Here is an 18,448-nt window from a genome sequence, read left to right as displayed (position 1 = left end):
TTCATTTGTTCATTTGGACATTATTGGAAAGTGTTTACTTGTACTTTGAACCAGATACATTAGTGACTACTTTAGAGGACTTTTATGGACATCTAAATGGATGGCAACGCCTATCTCCTTCAGTGCTTGTACTGAGTCATTTTCCTGAAAAAATTGGCCAATTTTTTGTCAATTCTACTTCAGATTGAATGTATCTCTGGGAAAATCATCAGACAATAACAAGTACTGGGCCACTACATGAAAGATATTTGCTTAGTTTGTAATTTGTTCAGTGAAAGCCTTTTTAGGCAAATTGATCTCAAAATCTTTTCAATTTTTGAAGAATCAACATTAGTCTTTAAAAGTTATGAGGTCATCAAGCAAAGGGGAACAAAGGCCCACCTTGTTTCTGTTTCTCATTGCTATGTACTTAATGATCAATGAGCTAATCATAAATAAACTATAAAAATCAGTCAAAATTCTAACTCAGTTGCACAGCTTTGCAAATTCCATCTGCACTATGTCACTGGGCCAGCGAAAATAAAAACACTGCTTTAAAAAAAAAAAAAAGCTATGAGGTCAAATATATAACCCATTGTGTATATAGGAATAAAAGCACTAGATTATATAAGAAAGAACTTGGTTAGCTACTAATTAACTTTAATTTCTCAGCTTTAGTTTCCCCATGGTTTTTTACATTTTGTTTTGTTAGTTTTGCTGTAAACTCAGGCTGGCCTCAAATTTGTAATCCTCCTACTTCAGATTCTCAAATTCTGGGATTACAGGAGTGAGCCACCACACCCAATGACAAGCCCACTGCTTAGACAGGGAAAATAGCACTACCTTTTTCCTAGCATGAGAATTATAAGGTATAATGTATGGAGTTGGAGCTAAGCTGCACTTTAGTACAGAAGTGGCACGGGTAGTAGTTGCTGGTTTTGTAGGACTGCTGGCACTAGTGAGTATTCAATCTATTTCTCAAAGTGTTCTCAAGAAATTGGTAACATTTTAAGGGACATTTTAGAACATGGTGAAGTTAAACAATCAATCAAATATAGATATAGAATTTAAAAATTTTAAAAGATCATCTACTAGTTGTCAATCTTTGGTCAGGTAGATTGGTAGGACATAATTTTGATGAATTCTAGAATCCTCAGTGACAGAACAAGAGATATAAAAATCATGGAAAATTCCAAAATTTGATTAAAGTTTATCACACTCTGAAATCCCTAGGAAATATTTGGGTTTATATGTATTACCTTCAGATTTCTCTAGAACTTACACTTTAGACTTGGGCAATTTATTTAACTGATTTGTTTCCTCATCTGTCATTTGAGAAATTCAGATAAAATGTTCCCTTTCAGTTTGAAAGTGAATACCATGTTAGATACTCTTACTAAGTGTCATAAAATAGAGGTAGTGGACACTACTAGACATTCATGCCTTCATTTTCAAATGAGCCCTTATTGCCCTGCAGCAATCTTGATATACCCCTTTTAAAACATTCTTCAGAGTAAACTGCCCCAAAGCCTCACCAGTCTCCTCAAATCCTCTTTCTAGACTACTTTCCATATTGGACAAATGTGGATGATGAACTCTTCACATAGTCATAGGCCTACCACATGCCAGGGAGTTGTGGTGCCCAAGCTGCATGAAGACGATACCCCTCATGGTCATTTTCATACAGTCACCTTCTGGTGACAAGCACTGACATTTGAAAAGCAATTCTTTTTCTACGTTTGATTCATCTGTCATGTTTTTTCACATGTATCTGTTTGACGACCAAAAGCTGGAAATATGCATAAATGCCACAAATTTCAACAAAAAGAAAAAAGAAAGCTGTGAGCACATCATGTTAATTAAATTCTGCCCCCATATTTGCTCTTCTAAGAAATTGCTAAATGACCTAAGTGCTAACATTAAATGGTTGGTTCTAACAGTACAGCCTTTTCACAGTAACAGTGAAACCGAGAGTGTTAAAATTAGAATAAGCACAAGAAAGAATTATACACTCTGACCAAGGTGGGAAAACCAGCTGAAATATCTGCCAAATGAAAGCGGAAAGTTCTAAGATAACAGATGTCTCTGTGGGTTCCAAATTTGGAATTCTCTGTCGCCTTTTAAATCTTCCTTCAGAAGTATCAAACCTTACAATGCATGTGATCTGGCATATGGGTCCTTAGTCTGCGTTTCTAGATTCTAAGTTTTCCTTTTCAATCGGTATCTATTTTATTTAGTTCTATTGTATCTTGAGCTACATGGCTTTCAAGAAAATAAAGAAAAGGGGCTGGGGATTTAGCTCAGCGGCATAAGCACCTGCCTTGCAAGCAGGCGGTCGTGAGTTCGATCCCTGGTACTGATAAAAAATAAATAAATAAAAAATAAAGAAAAGAAATACATAATGTCCAACCTCTACCTTCACATTAGTCTAAAAATTTGCCAGGCAAGGTTTAGAATGCAGGAAAATTTAAGCACTATCCTTCTTGTCTTTCCATAGTACTTTTTAAGATGTTTTTCCTCAGTCAATAAATAGTATACATAGTTATGATCCCATATTGAAAGTCTTAGTTTTTAATGTAAAGTTAATTTTTCATGAAGGGGAGTTTGTTTTCTTCCCCCATATTCACATTTTTTTCAACATCAGCTGCCTTCCGACTTTCATGCTGAAACTCTTCCATGATTACCTGCAGTTGATTTTAGGTGATTTACATGGTAAAACATGCATTATGGAAAATAACTGCCCTTTTAGCAATGATATTAAATTGAAGATGGCTCAGTGATAGGAGAAAAAAGAACATTTCTCACCCAAAGGAGAAGATACTCTAATATAAAAAAGAAAAATGAAACATATCAATTTCAAAACTAATACATATTTTTCATTTATATTTCATTTTTCTTCATCTTGAATTGTACGAATATCCAAGATTATGCAGAAGATGTAATATTATATTGGTAGCAACTTAATGATTTATAAACTTTACATGGTACCCTTTAACGTGAATAACCTACTAGTTTATCTATATTTTCAGTTATTTTAAATCAATGGTTAGGGTACAAATAAAATCAAAACAAACAATTGCCATATCTAGTAATAAATGAATAATGTGAAAATTTTTAAACATTTCTTCTGTCTATGAAAAAACTATCACATAAGGTTGATTGTAAACTGCTTTTTTATTAACATAGTCCTATTGTGTGTGTGTGTGTGTATGTATATATATACATACATACATACATACATATAAAAAACAGTGACAAACCTCTTTGAAAAATGACTTCTATAAGGAAAAATCAATTCTGGTTGAGCCATTATACATATTATTAAACCTTTATGTGAAAATGGAACAGCCACTAGAATGCTTAACAGTAGAAACTAGAGAACACAGACATCCTACATCACAAACTATTTCCTGGCAGAGGCTGCGTCAAAAACCAGAGATAACCAGCAGAGTTTTCCCATTTAATATTGTACACAGACAGCAACAGCCAAAGGGAGGGGGGAAAAGACAAAGGAATCTTCTGAAGTTAGAACCTCAGGTTTAAGAAAAAATAGCTGAGAAAGTTCAGTAATATGAAGTTATGAATCATTTCTGACAAGTTATGGGCTGGCAAATCTAGCACTGGTAGCTGGAAAACAACCTACCTTGCACTGTGAACCCATAACTAGGAGGATACCTGATTGGAGTCCAGAACACCAAGCAAGGAGAGATCCTGATTCGGAAGACTCCTACTACCAAGACACACAAGACAGAGGGAAAGGTGTTACACTCACAGCCGGGAAACCAGCAATCTTAACTGCACAGCAATAATTCACCTTTCTTTCTTGCCAAGGGAATCGTAGTTTTGTCAGGAGAAAGGATGGGGAGTCAATATGCCCAGCTTCAGGAAATGACTCCTTCTTCCTCTAATCCAAACCGAGCAATCCCATCCTCCTTTGCCTATCAGTATTGCCAATATTCTTCGCAGCTATGGAGATGGGGGCCATACAATCTAGTTTTTGCTAATGAGTCAGAAATCTGATGAGATAATCTAGGAGACATTTGACACCTGACAGAGAACCCGTTCTCTGAATCAAACATGATGTCAGGAGGCCACAGTGCTTCCTCAGCAACAATCTTGTAGTTTAAGGTCCCAAATACTAATAAACTGAAGATGATAGATGATAAAACAGAAAAGCTCTGGTTCCTTAATATGACCTTTGGGCTTCTGCCCTAAATCTTTAACTACCTACTTACAGACTTCTCACTCTGTGAGCAAATTAAAGACCTTCATGTTTAAAGTCTCTGTTATACAAGTCCTCTATTGCTTGCTGATGAATGAGCCCTAACTGATACACAGACTTTAAAAGTAAGAGAATTCTTTTTCCCATGATTGATGGAGAGCTATAGCCTGCTTTGCAGGGGCTAACAAGGAAGACAACTGAGATCAGGAGACAAAGTTCTGATGATAAACAGAAGAGAAAGAATCCACGCTCAAGGATAATCTCTATGCTATTTCTACCCCGGTAATGAAGTTTCCCACAATCACATGTGAGAGGACACATGTTCTTCATTAAAAGAAGCAATACCAGGGATTTTTTTAAAAACCGTTAAGTCAACTAACTCTTCAATCAGTTCTGTGTCTTGCCTGTGACAGTTTATTTCATTTGGCCTTTATATCAATAATTTTATTAGAAACAGACATTTTGGTTCTAAGAGACATCAGGGAATTCAGTAATGCCTAAAAATTTCCCAAATGATGGTTTATATGTACTGAACTTCACATATGTCTTATGGCTTCATTTAAATATATGTTCATGTATTCACACAGAGAGATAGACTGCATTTAAAGATAGGAGTTAAATTATAAATTTCTTTTCAATTCTAAATTTCTTAAACCAGGTGAAAATCCACAGTGCAACATATTTCCTTGAGAGCTAATATTAATTGACAAAAAGGTAAAGCTTAAAAACTCATTAAGTATTCTTTTTATATTACAGACACATTGTATTATTTAGAACATAACTTCACAGCAGAATTTTTGTGTTTTCTTCGATATCTGAAGAAAATAAGATGATGATAATAAGAATGTAAATGTAAACATGATTTTAAAGGTTCCCTCCCTAACCTGGAATTGTTTTGTCATTCTTAGCTTTGATTATGAAATCAATTAGGGATATAAGTTTTCTCTCTTTGAACGAAATGCTGAACTTCTGTGTTTATCTTTGGGAAAAAACTTTTCACACTTGTATAACCTATGCAGTTGAAATGGCTTAAAATCAACAGAAAAGCATTTTTGAAACTATAGTGAACCTGAAAATCAGTTACTGCAAATAAAAAGCACTTTGAAAAGAATAATAAGAGCTCCTGTGAAACTGTACTGGAAAGATAAAAATATCTACAATGAAAATGCATTTACTTGGGAAACTTCTTTAGGGTTTTGAAAATTTTACGTGGCTGAAGGTTTTTTTTTCTAATCCATAAAAGTTTCTTTGGAATACAGATATTTGAAGCTCCAACTTGGCTAGGCAATTCATTCTTGGTAGGAAAATAAGATGTTCAGACTATTAGAATAATTAGTTTTCAGGAAAAAAATCAACAAAGATTGAGTGTGTCTAAGTCCTCAAAAAGGGTAAGAAAGAGCCCGATACACTGTTTGTGTTTGTGTTGCTCCTTGTTTGCTTGTTGGGTGCTGGAGGTTGAACTCCAGGCATTCATACTGAACTATATTCCTAGTCCCTGTTATTTTTTAGTCTATTCTGTTTTTCTTTGGAGTCAGAGTCTATCTTAGCTGCTAAACTGCAACTAAACTTGAATTGTAATACTCCTACCTCAGCCTCCCAGAGAGCTGAGATGCTGCTCTGTGCCATCACACCCAGCTACACAGGGTCTGGAGAAGCAGGGAGAACAAGGGCCAGAATTAAAGGGTTGACGTGGGGAGACTGAATAAAAAGCTCCTGAAGGGGTTTTCCTTGCCAAAAGGAAGTCTTGAAAAGTTGGAAGACTATTTTCTGTACTTCTGCCTCCGTTTTACACACACACACACACACACACGGGCATGCAGTGATCTTGTCCTATCATCTCTATAGATCTGGCCTAGAACAAGAAGCCTGCTCAGTATCTCTGTGTGGACAGATAGGAAGCCAGGCATTCTGTGAGTAAACACTCCCAAAAAGCCTGACAAAGCTCCTGGGTTCCCCAAAGGATAAGGCCTCAGACTTGTCACTGAGTGCTCGCAGAATGCTGGTCCCATTATCACACAGTCTTCTCAAGACTCGTGTGAATTTCATTTCCCCTTTTTCTTTTTTGCTCATCTCAAAAATATCAGGATGTCTGTGTTCACTTTTGCTTCCTTTCTCATCCTGGGGCTGAACAAGGTTTCACTGCTCTTTCCTTTGACCCTGGTCTGAGGCTCATCCTCTTTGCTCGATCCTTGTCTGTCTGATTGTGAGTGGGGCCCACCTTGATCTTCTTGCTTAATTACCCCAAGTCCATATGATGTCAAAACCAATATCATATAAAATTCTGACCTTCACCACACATGGGTGGTATAAATGAATGTGCTTGGGTATAAATGCAAGCCAGGTGATACTCAACTATTTGAGTCAATCTAAAGAAGGCCTGGTCCTTACCATTTGGGAGATGCTGGAGTCATTACTAGATCTGGACTAAGACCCTTTCGCTGAAAAATTCTACCTAATTTAAACATAAGGAAATGTATTAGAATAATATGGGGGTGAGGCTGATATATTCACAGAATGGACAGGTGAGAGGGCCAAGCTCTGTACTGTTCAGAGGTTCAGGAAAGGAACATTCATGTCATCATCACAACAATGCTGCAATGGTTGGGCACCAAGATCACTTCTGCATTTCATTCAGTCACTCAAGTCAGTATGGAGTTTGTACCAGGCTCTAGAGATTGCATCCCTGCTCCAGACTTTCTAGCTCTTCTCAGCCACATAGTAAGAAGTACAAATTTGCATCTTCCTCCTATACAAATTCACAGACAACACTTCTCAGAACAAAATCATGACACTTTTGAGACTTTAAATAGAATCCTAGGCAGCCAAAATTTAAACAGGTACACCACAGAAAAGTTCTTGTGTCCTAAATTTACACAGTTGTCTGATATGCGATAAGTACTTAGTGAGTATTTGTTGATTGTCAAATGAGTGAAAAACCCCCACATCTCGGAGGCCCTTATAAATGGTGATCCCAAATAAGATTATCCAAGCAACTATTAATATTTAAGATCGATCCTAGCTGGATGTCAGTCTAGAGCTATGCCACGCCAACTTTTGATGGCAGGCGGGTATGAGGTCAGATATGTATTATAATGAAGATTGTAAGGCAGAGACCAAGGCCACAAATCAGTCCATCAATCTTTGTCTCTGTCTGTCTTTCTAAATTTTTCTGTGTCTCTATAACTTATGTCATATCCAGACTTTTACCTGCTTTCAAAGCAGCAAAAATCTGTTCCTGTGAACTATTACAACACTGTAAATGTTTAAAAGATAGCACAATTAGTACTAAAAGTTGAAAACAATTATTCTAATACTTACAAGATATATTTGAGGGATTAAACTCCTTGACTAGAACATTAAACATTTTTGTGTGCCTCAAAAAGCATAATTTTCATTTTTATTTGTTCATTGAAACAGAGTTATCAAAGGAAGAATGCAGATGGTTTATAGCAAGCTAATTTGGCCTGATATTTAAGAAAGAATATGGATCCTTCACTGTTTCTATGATATCTTTCAATTATTTACTGGACAATCACTCAAATATGTTTTGGAATGCAAGCTTTTATAGAAGAATAGTTTTAAATAGAGAAAACGATCGTTTACTTTGGCTAGCTATGGCCATAAATAAAAGCCTTCTTTCTGTTTCCTTATGGAAACTAATTATAACCATTTTGGGTATTATTTCACATTGCCTTTTCCTAATACTATTTCTTTTCTATTATAGTTATTAGTACACATTAATTTTACAAAATGTTTCAGTGTAACATTTCCACACACGTGTGTACCTTGCTTTGATCAGATCCACCCTCTCTTCTCTCCTTTCTTATGCTCCTTCTCCCTCCCCTAGTCTTTTTCTCCCTCTGCAACAGTCCCCCTTCCACCTTCATGTCACCTTGTTAAAGTCTCATGTATTGGAAGAAACACGATACTTGTCTTTCTAAGTCTGGCTTATTTCACTTAACATGATGGTCTGCATTACCATCCAGTTTACTGCCAGTGACATGATTTTGTTCTTCTTTGTGGCTGAGTCCGTTCTGTACAGATACTATATTTTCTTTATCATTTATTCACTGATGGATATCTAGGCTAATTCTATAACTTAACTATTGCAAAGAGTGCCACAATATACATGGCATGCAGACATCTCTAAGGAATCCTGATTTTGTTCCCTTTGGGTACATACGCAAGAACAGTACAGATGGGTCATATGGTAGTTCTAGTGTTAGTTCTTTCACAAATGTCCAGACTGTTTTTCATTGTGGCTACACTTCTTTATGGTTCCACCAACAGTATATAAGGGTGCATGTTTCCTGCACCTCCACTGGCATTTGTTACTTTTTGGTTTGATAATGACCATTCCATCTGGGACAAAACAGGATCTCAGTGGGGTTTTCATTTGCATTTTCCCAATAGATTAGGAGGTTGAGAACTTTTTCATATATTTATTGGCCACTTGAACTTGTTTCAAAAAGTGTTTAGCTCATTTGATCATTTATTGATTGGGTTGCTTGTTCTATCGATGCTAAAAAATTTTCAGTGCATATATTCTGGATACTATTCCTCTGTGAGATGAACATCTGGATCTGGCAAAGATTTCCTCTGATTTTATAGGCTGCCTCTTGACTCTGTTGTTTGTTTCATTTATTGTGTAGAAGCTTTTCAATGTGATGCAGTCCCGTTTGTCAATTCCCACTTTATTTCCTGAGTTACAGGAATCCTGTTGAGGAAATCCTTGCCAATACCAATATCTCGAAGTATTTCCCCTATATGTCCCTGTAGCAATTTTAAAGTTTCAGATCTTATATTGTATTTTTTTATCCATTTTGAGTTTTATGCAGTGTAGGACACAGGGATTGGGTCTATATTTTCTACTGGTGGATATTCAATTCCTCCAGAGCCATCTGTAGATGGGATTATCTTTTCAACATATGTTTTTGACTACTTTGTTAGGAAGCAAACATTTACAGAAATAATGGCTATATACTCATAGGTTTACTCCTGGTCCTATACTCTATTTTGTTGGTCTGCATATCTATTTTTATGATAATATCTTGCTATTTTTGTTATAACAGCTCTGCAGTATATTTTTTAATCCAGCATTGTGATGCTTTCCATATTATTCTTTTTGTTTAGGATTGCTTTCGCTACTTGGAATATTTTGTGCTTCCAATTAAATTTTAGGATTTTTTTCCCAGCTTTGTCAAGAATGCTTGTGTTTTTATGTTGAAACTGTGTATCTGTTGGGAGGGTCTTCCTTCTACGTTCAAAGTAAGAGGCTCAGTCTGGAGGTGCTTTAAGAAAAGTAAACGGCCAAAAATAGCAATAGAAACTTAGAATCAAACCAGATATAGTAATACAAAAATATATTTTTAAAAACTCTACAACACTCATAACTATAGAGAAAAAAGGAAGCAGGAGAAATGCAAATATTAATGAAAGTAAAATGAATAAAAAATATAACAGGAAGAGAAGGAAATAAAAAATGAAAGAAAAAGAAGGAAATTAACAATGAAAAGAAAAATCTAAAAATTAAGACTTAATGTAAAATTAAATGTAAGCATGAAAATTGTGCATGAAATGCATACGATTGTAAAGAAAAACAAAATAAAGCACAAGCAAGCCTGGTAGGTGGTGAATGCCTGGAATATCAGCACTCTGGGAGACTAAGGCAGGAGAGCCGCAAGTTGGAGCCTACTCTGCACATTTTAGTTGGTGTATCTTAGTGTGAAGGCCCAGGTTTCAGTCCCCATTTCTTCAGCAGGCACACACACACACACACACACACACACACACACCCCACTTTGTTCTTGCTGAATTATTTAAAAATGATACTTCTTTTCGAAACCTCTAATTTTGGAATGCACCAGGCATTGTTAGGGGTGTACAATGTCAGGAGTGTTCCTTTTCAACTCCAGTACATTAAACCAAACCAGATAGGGAAATCTGCAAGCCCAACCCTTGGTTCACCTTTCCTAGCAAGCAAAGATGAAGGTAATATAGTACTAAGTAAGGCTATGTTCACTCCAGAGCCTTGTACACCTGGGGGCAGGGCTACAGTAGACCTTCCAAGCCCTTGCCAAAAAAGCTGCTGGACCCACTGTGTGGATTCTCCCTTGCCCCTGAGCCATTCAGTGCCAATGGCAATGCCCATGCCCCAGTACTGTATCCTTTGAATGCCTCTGAGTGTACAGGATTGGGCTGAACCATTGCGATCTGCATTGTTACAGGAGCTGCAAGAACTGAATGATCCATCAATCTTGGTTGGTGCTCAGGTCCAGCCCTATGTGAATCCACACTCAGTTGGACTTGATCAGTCTCATAGATATCAAGCCACCTTTTTAAAGAGAAGTGACTTCCACGTTCTTCCTCATCACAGATGTCCTCCCCACTACACAGTTCTCAGTGCCCTTGTGTCAGTCACTTCCCTGGCCCCATGCTGTCTCCTGGGGTAGCCATAGGCTGAATTGGTGAACAAAAAGGACTGTTGGGTCTTAGAGACATAAAAATTCAGAGGCTCCTGACCTCCAAGCAGTCAGATCATATAATAGGACACTGCTTAATATGGCTCCCAATAGAGTACCCTATGAATATGCTGTGAGTACACACTACAGAGAAGTCCTACAGGCTCTCGAAACAGTCTCCTGTCTTTTAGACTATATATTTTCAAGGTTCCAGGTTTCCTTTGTGAATAATCAGGATTATCTTTCACATATACCCACCTGGGGCATTAGCCCCAGCCATGGAATGAAGCACTTGGTCTTGGGATGTTACTTCTCCTACTATTTTAATATTCAATATTTCTTGGTCACTGATTCTATAGTACTGCACCCAGTGTTCTCCTACAACCCACTATACCACACACACACACACACACACACACACACACACACACACTCCAATAGCTACACACCTTTTGTTTTGGTTCAATCTCATAGAAGGCAGATAAGTGCAGGGTACCTCTAATCAATCATCTTTCATATTCCCTACCTTCTTCTACTATTTCTGTAAATGTTGAAACAAATAGTTGGTAGACATTTTGTCAACAAGAATCAACACTAGCCATCTCTGATTCCTAAGCAATGCTATAAACACTATTAATAATGAGATAAAACAAAAGTGAAAAACAATCATAGTTACTGCTACTTTCAGTCAGTAGCAATAAATGTTTAATTCTAACACAATTTGGATAATTATTTCAATCTTAAATACAATCAAAATTAATCCAAATGCTAATCAACTGACAAAAATAAAGACTATAAATTGGCAACCTGTATCCAAATTTTCTATAACTTTAGAAAATACCATATCACCCTATCAATATTTATATCTTTTAACCCCTTCAAAACTAAAACTCATCTGTCAATATTTAGTCCTTATTTTCAATTCAGTTCAACAAAATTATTTGAATGAAGACATATAGCAGAGAGCTATGTTAGATAGGAAAGAAGGCAGAGAATAAGTTCTCTGCCTTTCTAGATTTTATGTTATAATCTGGTAGAAGAAATAAATATAATGATATGAAGCAAAAAATGTCAAAGTGGGGTAATCAAAGTTCTGTCTTCAAATGTATAAAGAGCAATTATATGGAAAAAGATAAAATGTATTTTCAAAATTGGCCAGCTTATTGCAACATATATAAACCAACTTATTGGTCAAATGACTGGAAATTACTAAACATAGAAATCCCTGGAAAAACTTGTTTCTTATCTCTGCAGAGGTGAGAGAAATAATGTCTATACTCTGCTTTCTATGCTTTACTGTGGGCTAGATTTATGATATTTTGAAAGGTGCAACTACCTGGAGGATACCATAAAAATGAAATCTGATCTGTTAACATAACCTTTTAAGGTACATAAAAATATAATGAAGGCTTTTAAACATTTCCTCATATAAAAAATCATTATAGGATTGAGAATACCTTATATTCCCAATAAACTCTGAAAAGGACACTGTAACCTTAAACTAAAAAGAGAGGGGAAAAACCCAGCTAGACACAACCCTGCACACCTACTGCCTTCAGGGTGGTTCTAATGTAGCCACACTGGAAGAAGAAGCCCACCACTGCATGCCCATGGTCATTGGAGAAGACTTGGTGTAGCTGTGCAGGTCTGAAGTCCTCCCCACACACCACCACCTTTCCATAAACCTAGGTTCAGTGAAACCCGGGTGCCTGGCCCATTCACCTGCACCATGGACAGGCAGCCAATGCGAGACATGCCTGGGACCCCACAATCACCTGATCTGGAGGAATGCAGGAAAATGTCAAGACAAAGTAGCAAAAGGCAATCTCAGACCTCCAGCCCACACAGAAAAGTCTGGGAGATATAGTCAAGGAATAAAATGGATGTCAGACACCTGAAATCTCAGAGAGGATAGCAACTGAAGTAAAGAATCAACTTCATTAGACTCTAAAAGTAATCAGATCAGAAATAATATATCAAGTAAAAGAAGAAATCACAAACATAATGAAAGAATTGCTGAGCATATCTAGAGAAGACATACATAAAAAAGAAGAGCATTGGAAAATGATGGAAACCCTGAATGAACAATATAGGCAGAAATTACAATGCTTGAAAATATTCAAAGAGATATCTAGGAAATTAAATCTCCATTTGAAAGCTGGCAAAATTGCTTAAAAGAAACGAATTTCAGAGCTTGAAGACAGGATTACAGCTAGCAATTGCAAAAAGAAAGATCTCTTAAACATAACAAAGAACCAAAAAATAACAATTTAACAGCTACAAGATGATGCAAAGAAAAATAATTTAATAGTGATAGGTGTCAGTGAAAAGGCAGGGGTTAACACAAATGAATAAATAGGTTAATAGCAGAAAACTTCCCAAACATGGGGAAAGGACCTGACATACAAGTAAGTGAGGCACACAGAGCTCCAAGCAGCCATAACCAAAATAAATCTACACCCAGACATACAATAATCAAGATCCCAGAAAGTTAGCACAAGAACAAAATATTAAAGGTTGTTAGAGATAACAGATCAACTATAAAGAAAAAGACATTAGAATCACAGCAAACTCAACACAAACCATCAAGGAAAGAACAGCTTGGAGTGAAGTGTTTCAAATCTTGAAAGAAAATAACTTCTAATCCAGATTGATGTACCCTACAAAACTATCTTTCAAAATTAATGGAGAAGTGGGGCTGGGGATTTAGCTCAGCGGCATAAGCGCCAGCCTTGCAAGCAGGCAGTCGTTAGTTCAATCCCTGGTACCGATAAAAATGAAAAAGACAAAAAAAAAAAAAAAAAAATAATGGAGAAGTAAGATACTTCCATGATAAATGACAGCTGAAGGAATTCATGACCACTACACCAATCCTGCAAAGAGTGTTAGAAGATATCCTAGAGAAAGATAAAGATGACCATGGTTCCAGGAACAAGCTGCAGAGAGGGCTCACCAAGTAGAGCAGACAGCTAAACGGAGAAGGAAAATGGGGGAATCAGTGGCAGGAGGATAGCATGGCAGCGATGAACTAATGCATGCCAGTTGTGACCATTAATGTAGATGGCCTCAATCCACCAATAAAAAGAAATACATTGAGAATGGATGAAGAAACAAAATCCCCCAGCATAGTGTATACAAGAAACACATTTAACTTGAAAAGAAAGTCACAGACCGAAAGTCAAAGGAGAGAAAAGTGCTCCATGTGACAGAAACCGGAAAAAAAGCAGGGGTACTTTTCCCATCCATCACAGAATGCATAATAAAGATGTGGTGTTTTTATAGACTAGAAAGTTCCTTAGCTATTAAGAAGGATAATCTCAAGGCTCTTGTAGATAAATGGATACAAGTTGAGATCATGCTCATGGGTGAAATGGTTCAGACTCACATAGGTGAACATTGTGTTGTCTCCCTAGCATAAAAACACCGGAGTTAGTGAGAGCCAAAATGTGCAATAGATACTGTGAAAATGATACGAGAGGACATGTTAAAAAGGGAAGCCACTGTTAACTTCCTATTATCTTGTTTTCAACTTCTGCATCATTTTCATTGTTTTGTTAGGTTTGGTTTCATTCTATCTTGTGTTGTTTGATTTTATTATGTCTGATGGTATGGACATCTATTTTGAATTTAACAAGAGGCACTATGGTATCCATTGTTGTTTTCCTATTATCTTATTTTAAAGTCTTGTATCATGTTCATTGTTCTGCTCTGATTGACTTTATTTTGTTTTACTTTGTTTGATTTTATTCTCTTTAAAAATATTTTTAAAAGAGTTTTAGACAAAGAGTCAAAATATGAAGAAGTGGTAATAGAAACAAAGATGGACTCATTCCTGAGTGCCTGCAAGTCTTCTCTAAATGTAGAATATTACCCTGAAGAGTCACTAAATGTCCTAGAAATTGAGTTTTTGTATATGAATGCTGACCGTAAGAATGGATATTAAGTTGATGACAAAAGCTCAAGAGATAATGAAAAGTTGAGATATGAAATTTGATTGAACCTGGAAGATAAAGATGAAAAAATCAAATGTGTTATGAGGAGAGTGGAGTAGTGTAGGGGGACAGTAGTTGTCTTCACATACATAAAGGGGAGATACCTTAGAAGACAGATAAAAGGATGACTGAAGTTAAAAAGATGTGGTTTTTGTTGACTTGCAGAAAAAATTCTAATGATTTAGAACTTTTTGAAACCAGTGGGCTCTCTTTGAGAGTAACAGTTTCCGGTACTGCCAAAGCTCAGATTGCATCTGAACAACCATGTCATCATCCTCGTCATTCATTCGTCCATTTGTGGAGCTCCTTGCTATGTGTGAGTCTTCATTCTAAATGTTGTAAGTGCCTTCTTTCCTAAAAATCCTTCTTTCCTAAAAATCCAAAGCTTTATGTGGCCTACTATTATTTCCATTAACATGAAGAACTGATAGCCTGGAAGTTATAAAAGATTTCCTCAAAGTCACATTGGCAGTAACTGAACAAGGAATTCAAGTCAGTTCTGATCTCAAATTCATCAAATCAATCTTTCTTTCATTGAATTTGCTACATTAAAGATTTAAACAGGTTTTATTTTTCCAGGGTATAGGTAAAAATAAATGATCGTATATTGTTGTTGTTTATGTTTTCAAACCTAGAAACTTCATAGTTCTACAAATATGGAACATAAATTAATGATGTGTGAACAATACTGAGCTAGTCACTGGTAAAATTGTGTCTAGACCCTCCATACTTTTATGAGTTTCAACTAGCCCATTGCTCTTTTCATGATATCATCCTGTCTTCCAAGTATAGGTCTAGGTGTAGGGACAGGAGAAGAATAAACAAAGCCATGAGTGACCGTACATGCCTATGATCCCAGCATTCTGGGAGACTGATGCTAGAAGATCACAAGTTGGAGCCCAGAGACCTTGTCTGAAAATAAAAAAATAAAAAAGGGCTGGGGATGTAGCTCAGCTCATAGATCCTAGATTTGATTTCCAGTAATGAAAAAAACAGTAAACACGAAACATGGAAAGCACTCCCCACATAATGTTGATAACAAGTCAGCCTGCAAAAAAGGAATAGGCTCCTCAAATGGTAGAAAATGGTAAAGGAAAGAAAGACTTTACATATATAGCCAAAAGACTTGCATCTATGGACAAAAAAATCTCAAAACTTGAGGAGAGTTGACATGTTGAAAGTGGGAACCATGCATGTCAGTTCCAAAACACAGTTAAGTTCTTCTTTGTACCAGAAATAAAATAAATACAATGAAAAAAATTAAGCCTTATAAACATAATATAGTGATTCTTCTGTATGTCAACTCTTTTCATATCATCTGGTATATGGCCAACATTCCTTTTTTTCTTTCTGTATTCTTTTTGAGGTTAACATACTTTTCCATGTTTTCATCAAATCTTCATAATAATCCTTTAAGTAAATAGGAATTAAGTTATTAGCTTATACTCATTTTATAGACCAGGACCCAGAGGCCCACAGTTGTGCTGGTACATTTAAACAGCCCAGCTGGAATAACAGAATTGTGCAGAGTAACGTTTCCTTCCTGATGGCGTGTATACTCGCTTCTCTAGACTACAGGACAAGATGATGCAGAAGACTTCAAGGGTAACTGGGTACTTACTTAGCCATGTCCATGCTTTATATCATGTGTTCTTCATGTACTAAATTTCTCAAAAGAAAAACTATGGTTTACTATTATAAATACCACATTTATTAACCACCCAATGAGCAATTTTATGCCTCATACTGATATCTACTTAAGGTAAATAAATGATGAAGAAAGAAGATATATTTGGGAACTATTGTGTTTGTGGTTTCATTTACAGGTTCATTTGAAAAGAAAAGGTGCTAGAAAAAAGCACTGACTAGCCTATATAAGGAAAAGAAATATGCATAATAATTGTTTTAAAATGATTCAAAGAAATGTCCCAGTGAAACATTATTCTTAATATTGTTTTTATAAACCAAAAATTAAGAATAAGAATACTTTTTCAAGGGCAATAAGACAGTTCATTTATACCAGATCATCCAAATTTTCAGCAAATAGACAAAGAAGAAACAAAATGCTCTAATAATAATATCGGGAAGGCTCATGTTGAGGGTGAGAAAGGCTATCATCATTCTTTTACTGAGGTCAAGGAGTCCAGATTCCCGAAGGAGGCAGAGTAGTGACAAAAGGGTGAACTGACTGTTATCAATTGGAGATGACAGGTTTCAACCTGTTTTCCACCTATTTCATTATTTGAGTGCAGGTGCAGTTCCAGAGAGGTGATATACTTATTCACCTTGAACTGCTACAGCAAGAAGAAAAAGGGGGAAATCTTTGGATTATTTTACTTTTATCAACAAAAAATTCATGTCTGGGTCATACAAACTAGAGATCCCAAAATCTTAGCATTCAAAGCAAAACTGGAGAAAATTGTCTGCTTCCATACCAAAAAAAAATTATTTTTACAAAATAATTCCAGGTATGAAGATGATACAAAATTTTAAAATAAGGGCAATAGACTACTAAGAGTTAAAAAGTAATTCTAGTATATTGGATACTTTTTGTGAGGATAAAAGGGTGCTGGAATATAATGGACAACCTTGGAACATTCTAACCAATGATATAAAAGCAAGGTTACCAAGGTAACTATACAACACTACCTGCTCCAGCAAGCTGGATTTAACCAGTAGGGAAGAGGAAATTTAAAATGAAATATTTCTGGGGAGAGATGCCATTCCACATCATCATAATTGTATATATGAAGTCTTCTCTCCTTTCAAATAAAATACTCCAGTAAGAAAATCTGTGAAATCTGATAAAGAACACAGAAGACCAAAGAACTAATATAATGTCAAAAAAAAATAAGAACAGTTAACAGGTTCAAACAGGGAAGAAACCCCACGGAGAATAAAACTCCAAGAAAACCAAGAAGGAAAGAATCTGAGAGATAAAAGTCAAGAGAAACTGGGTTTACCAAAGCTCAGACAAAGATATTTCAAGAAAAAAGGAATAGGAAACTTTGTAAAATAGTCCAGAACCTCAAATATGGTTGTATAGTTTGAGCTCAGAAACAGTTTCTAATCTCACATAAAAGACTCTAGATTATAAAACTCTCCCCTAATAAATCTGAAGGTAAAGGAAAGTACATGCAAAATAATTTCATTCTATTGCTGAAAAAAACTAACATTCTTATGGTGTCAATTCCTATGAATAGAAAATGAGATGATAGGGGTCTCCTCAATTCTCCATGTACAGCTAAGTCAAGAATTTTAACTCTCTCAAAACTTTTTCCTTAATTTATAAAGCCCCAGATGGTATCTTACCTGAGCTCTCCAAAGTCACCCTTTCATCTCCTAAATGGCATGTTATTTTTCTCCTCCCTTGGTCTATCTCTATACTGATGTCTGAACTGCTATTTAGTGAGCAATTACTTCATGCACTTCACCTGTCTTCTTTTTAATGCTTTGATCAGCTGAAGCTCAGAGAAGTAAAGGAGGTTGCTCAAGGCCGGTCAGCAGAAGGAATAGAACAGGATTCTAATCTAGGTCTGTCTGGCACCCCTGCCTGAGTTTTTTACCACTCTTCATATTTAGAAGCCTCTGTAGAGGCACACAACTGCCAACTCAGTTGCCAAAGGCGGAAGATGACACAGCTGCTGCGAAGCACTGAGTGCCAGGAGACACCACCATATCCTTCCTCTCATGGCTCCATGTAGACTAACAAGCATCACTGTTCAGGCATTGTTTCGTTTACAAATAGCCGTAATTGGTACTCTCACGCCCATCAGTGGTGTTGACACAGCACA

This window comes from Cavia porcellus, unplaced genomic scaffold (assembly GCF_034190915.1).
Source record: "Cavia porcellus strain 051 isolate PalLab524CR breed Dunkin Hartley unplaced genomic scaffold, mCavPor4.1 scaffold_8, whole genome shotgun sequence".
NCBI classification, from domain to species: Eukaryota; Metazoa; Chordata; class Mammalia; order Rodentia; family Caviidae; genus Cavia; species Cavia porcellus.
The sequence above is the reverse complement of the archived record's forward strand: the minus strand, read 5'-3'. Positions refer to the sequence as shown.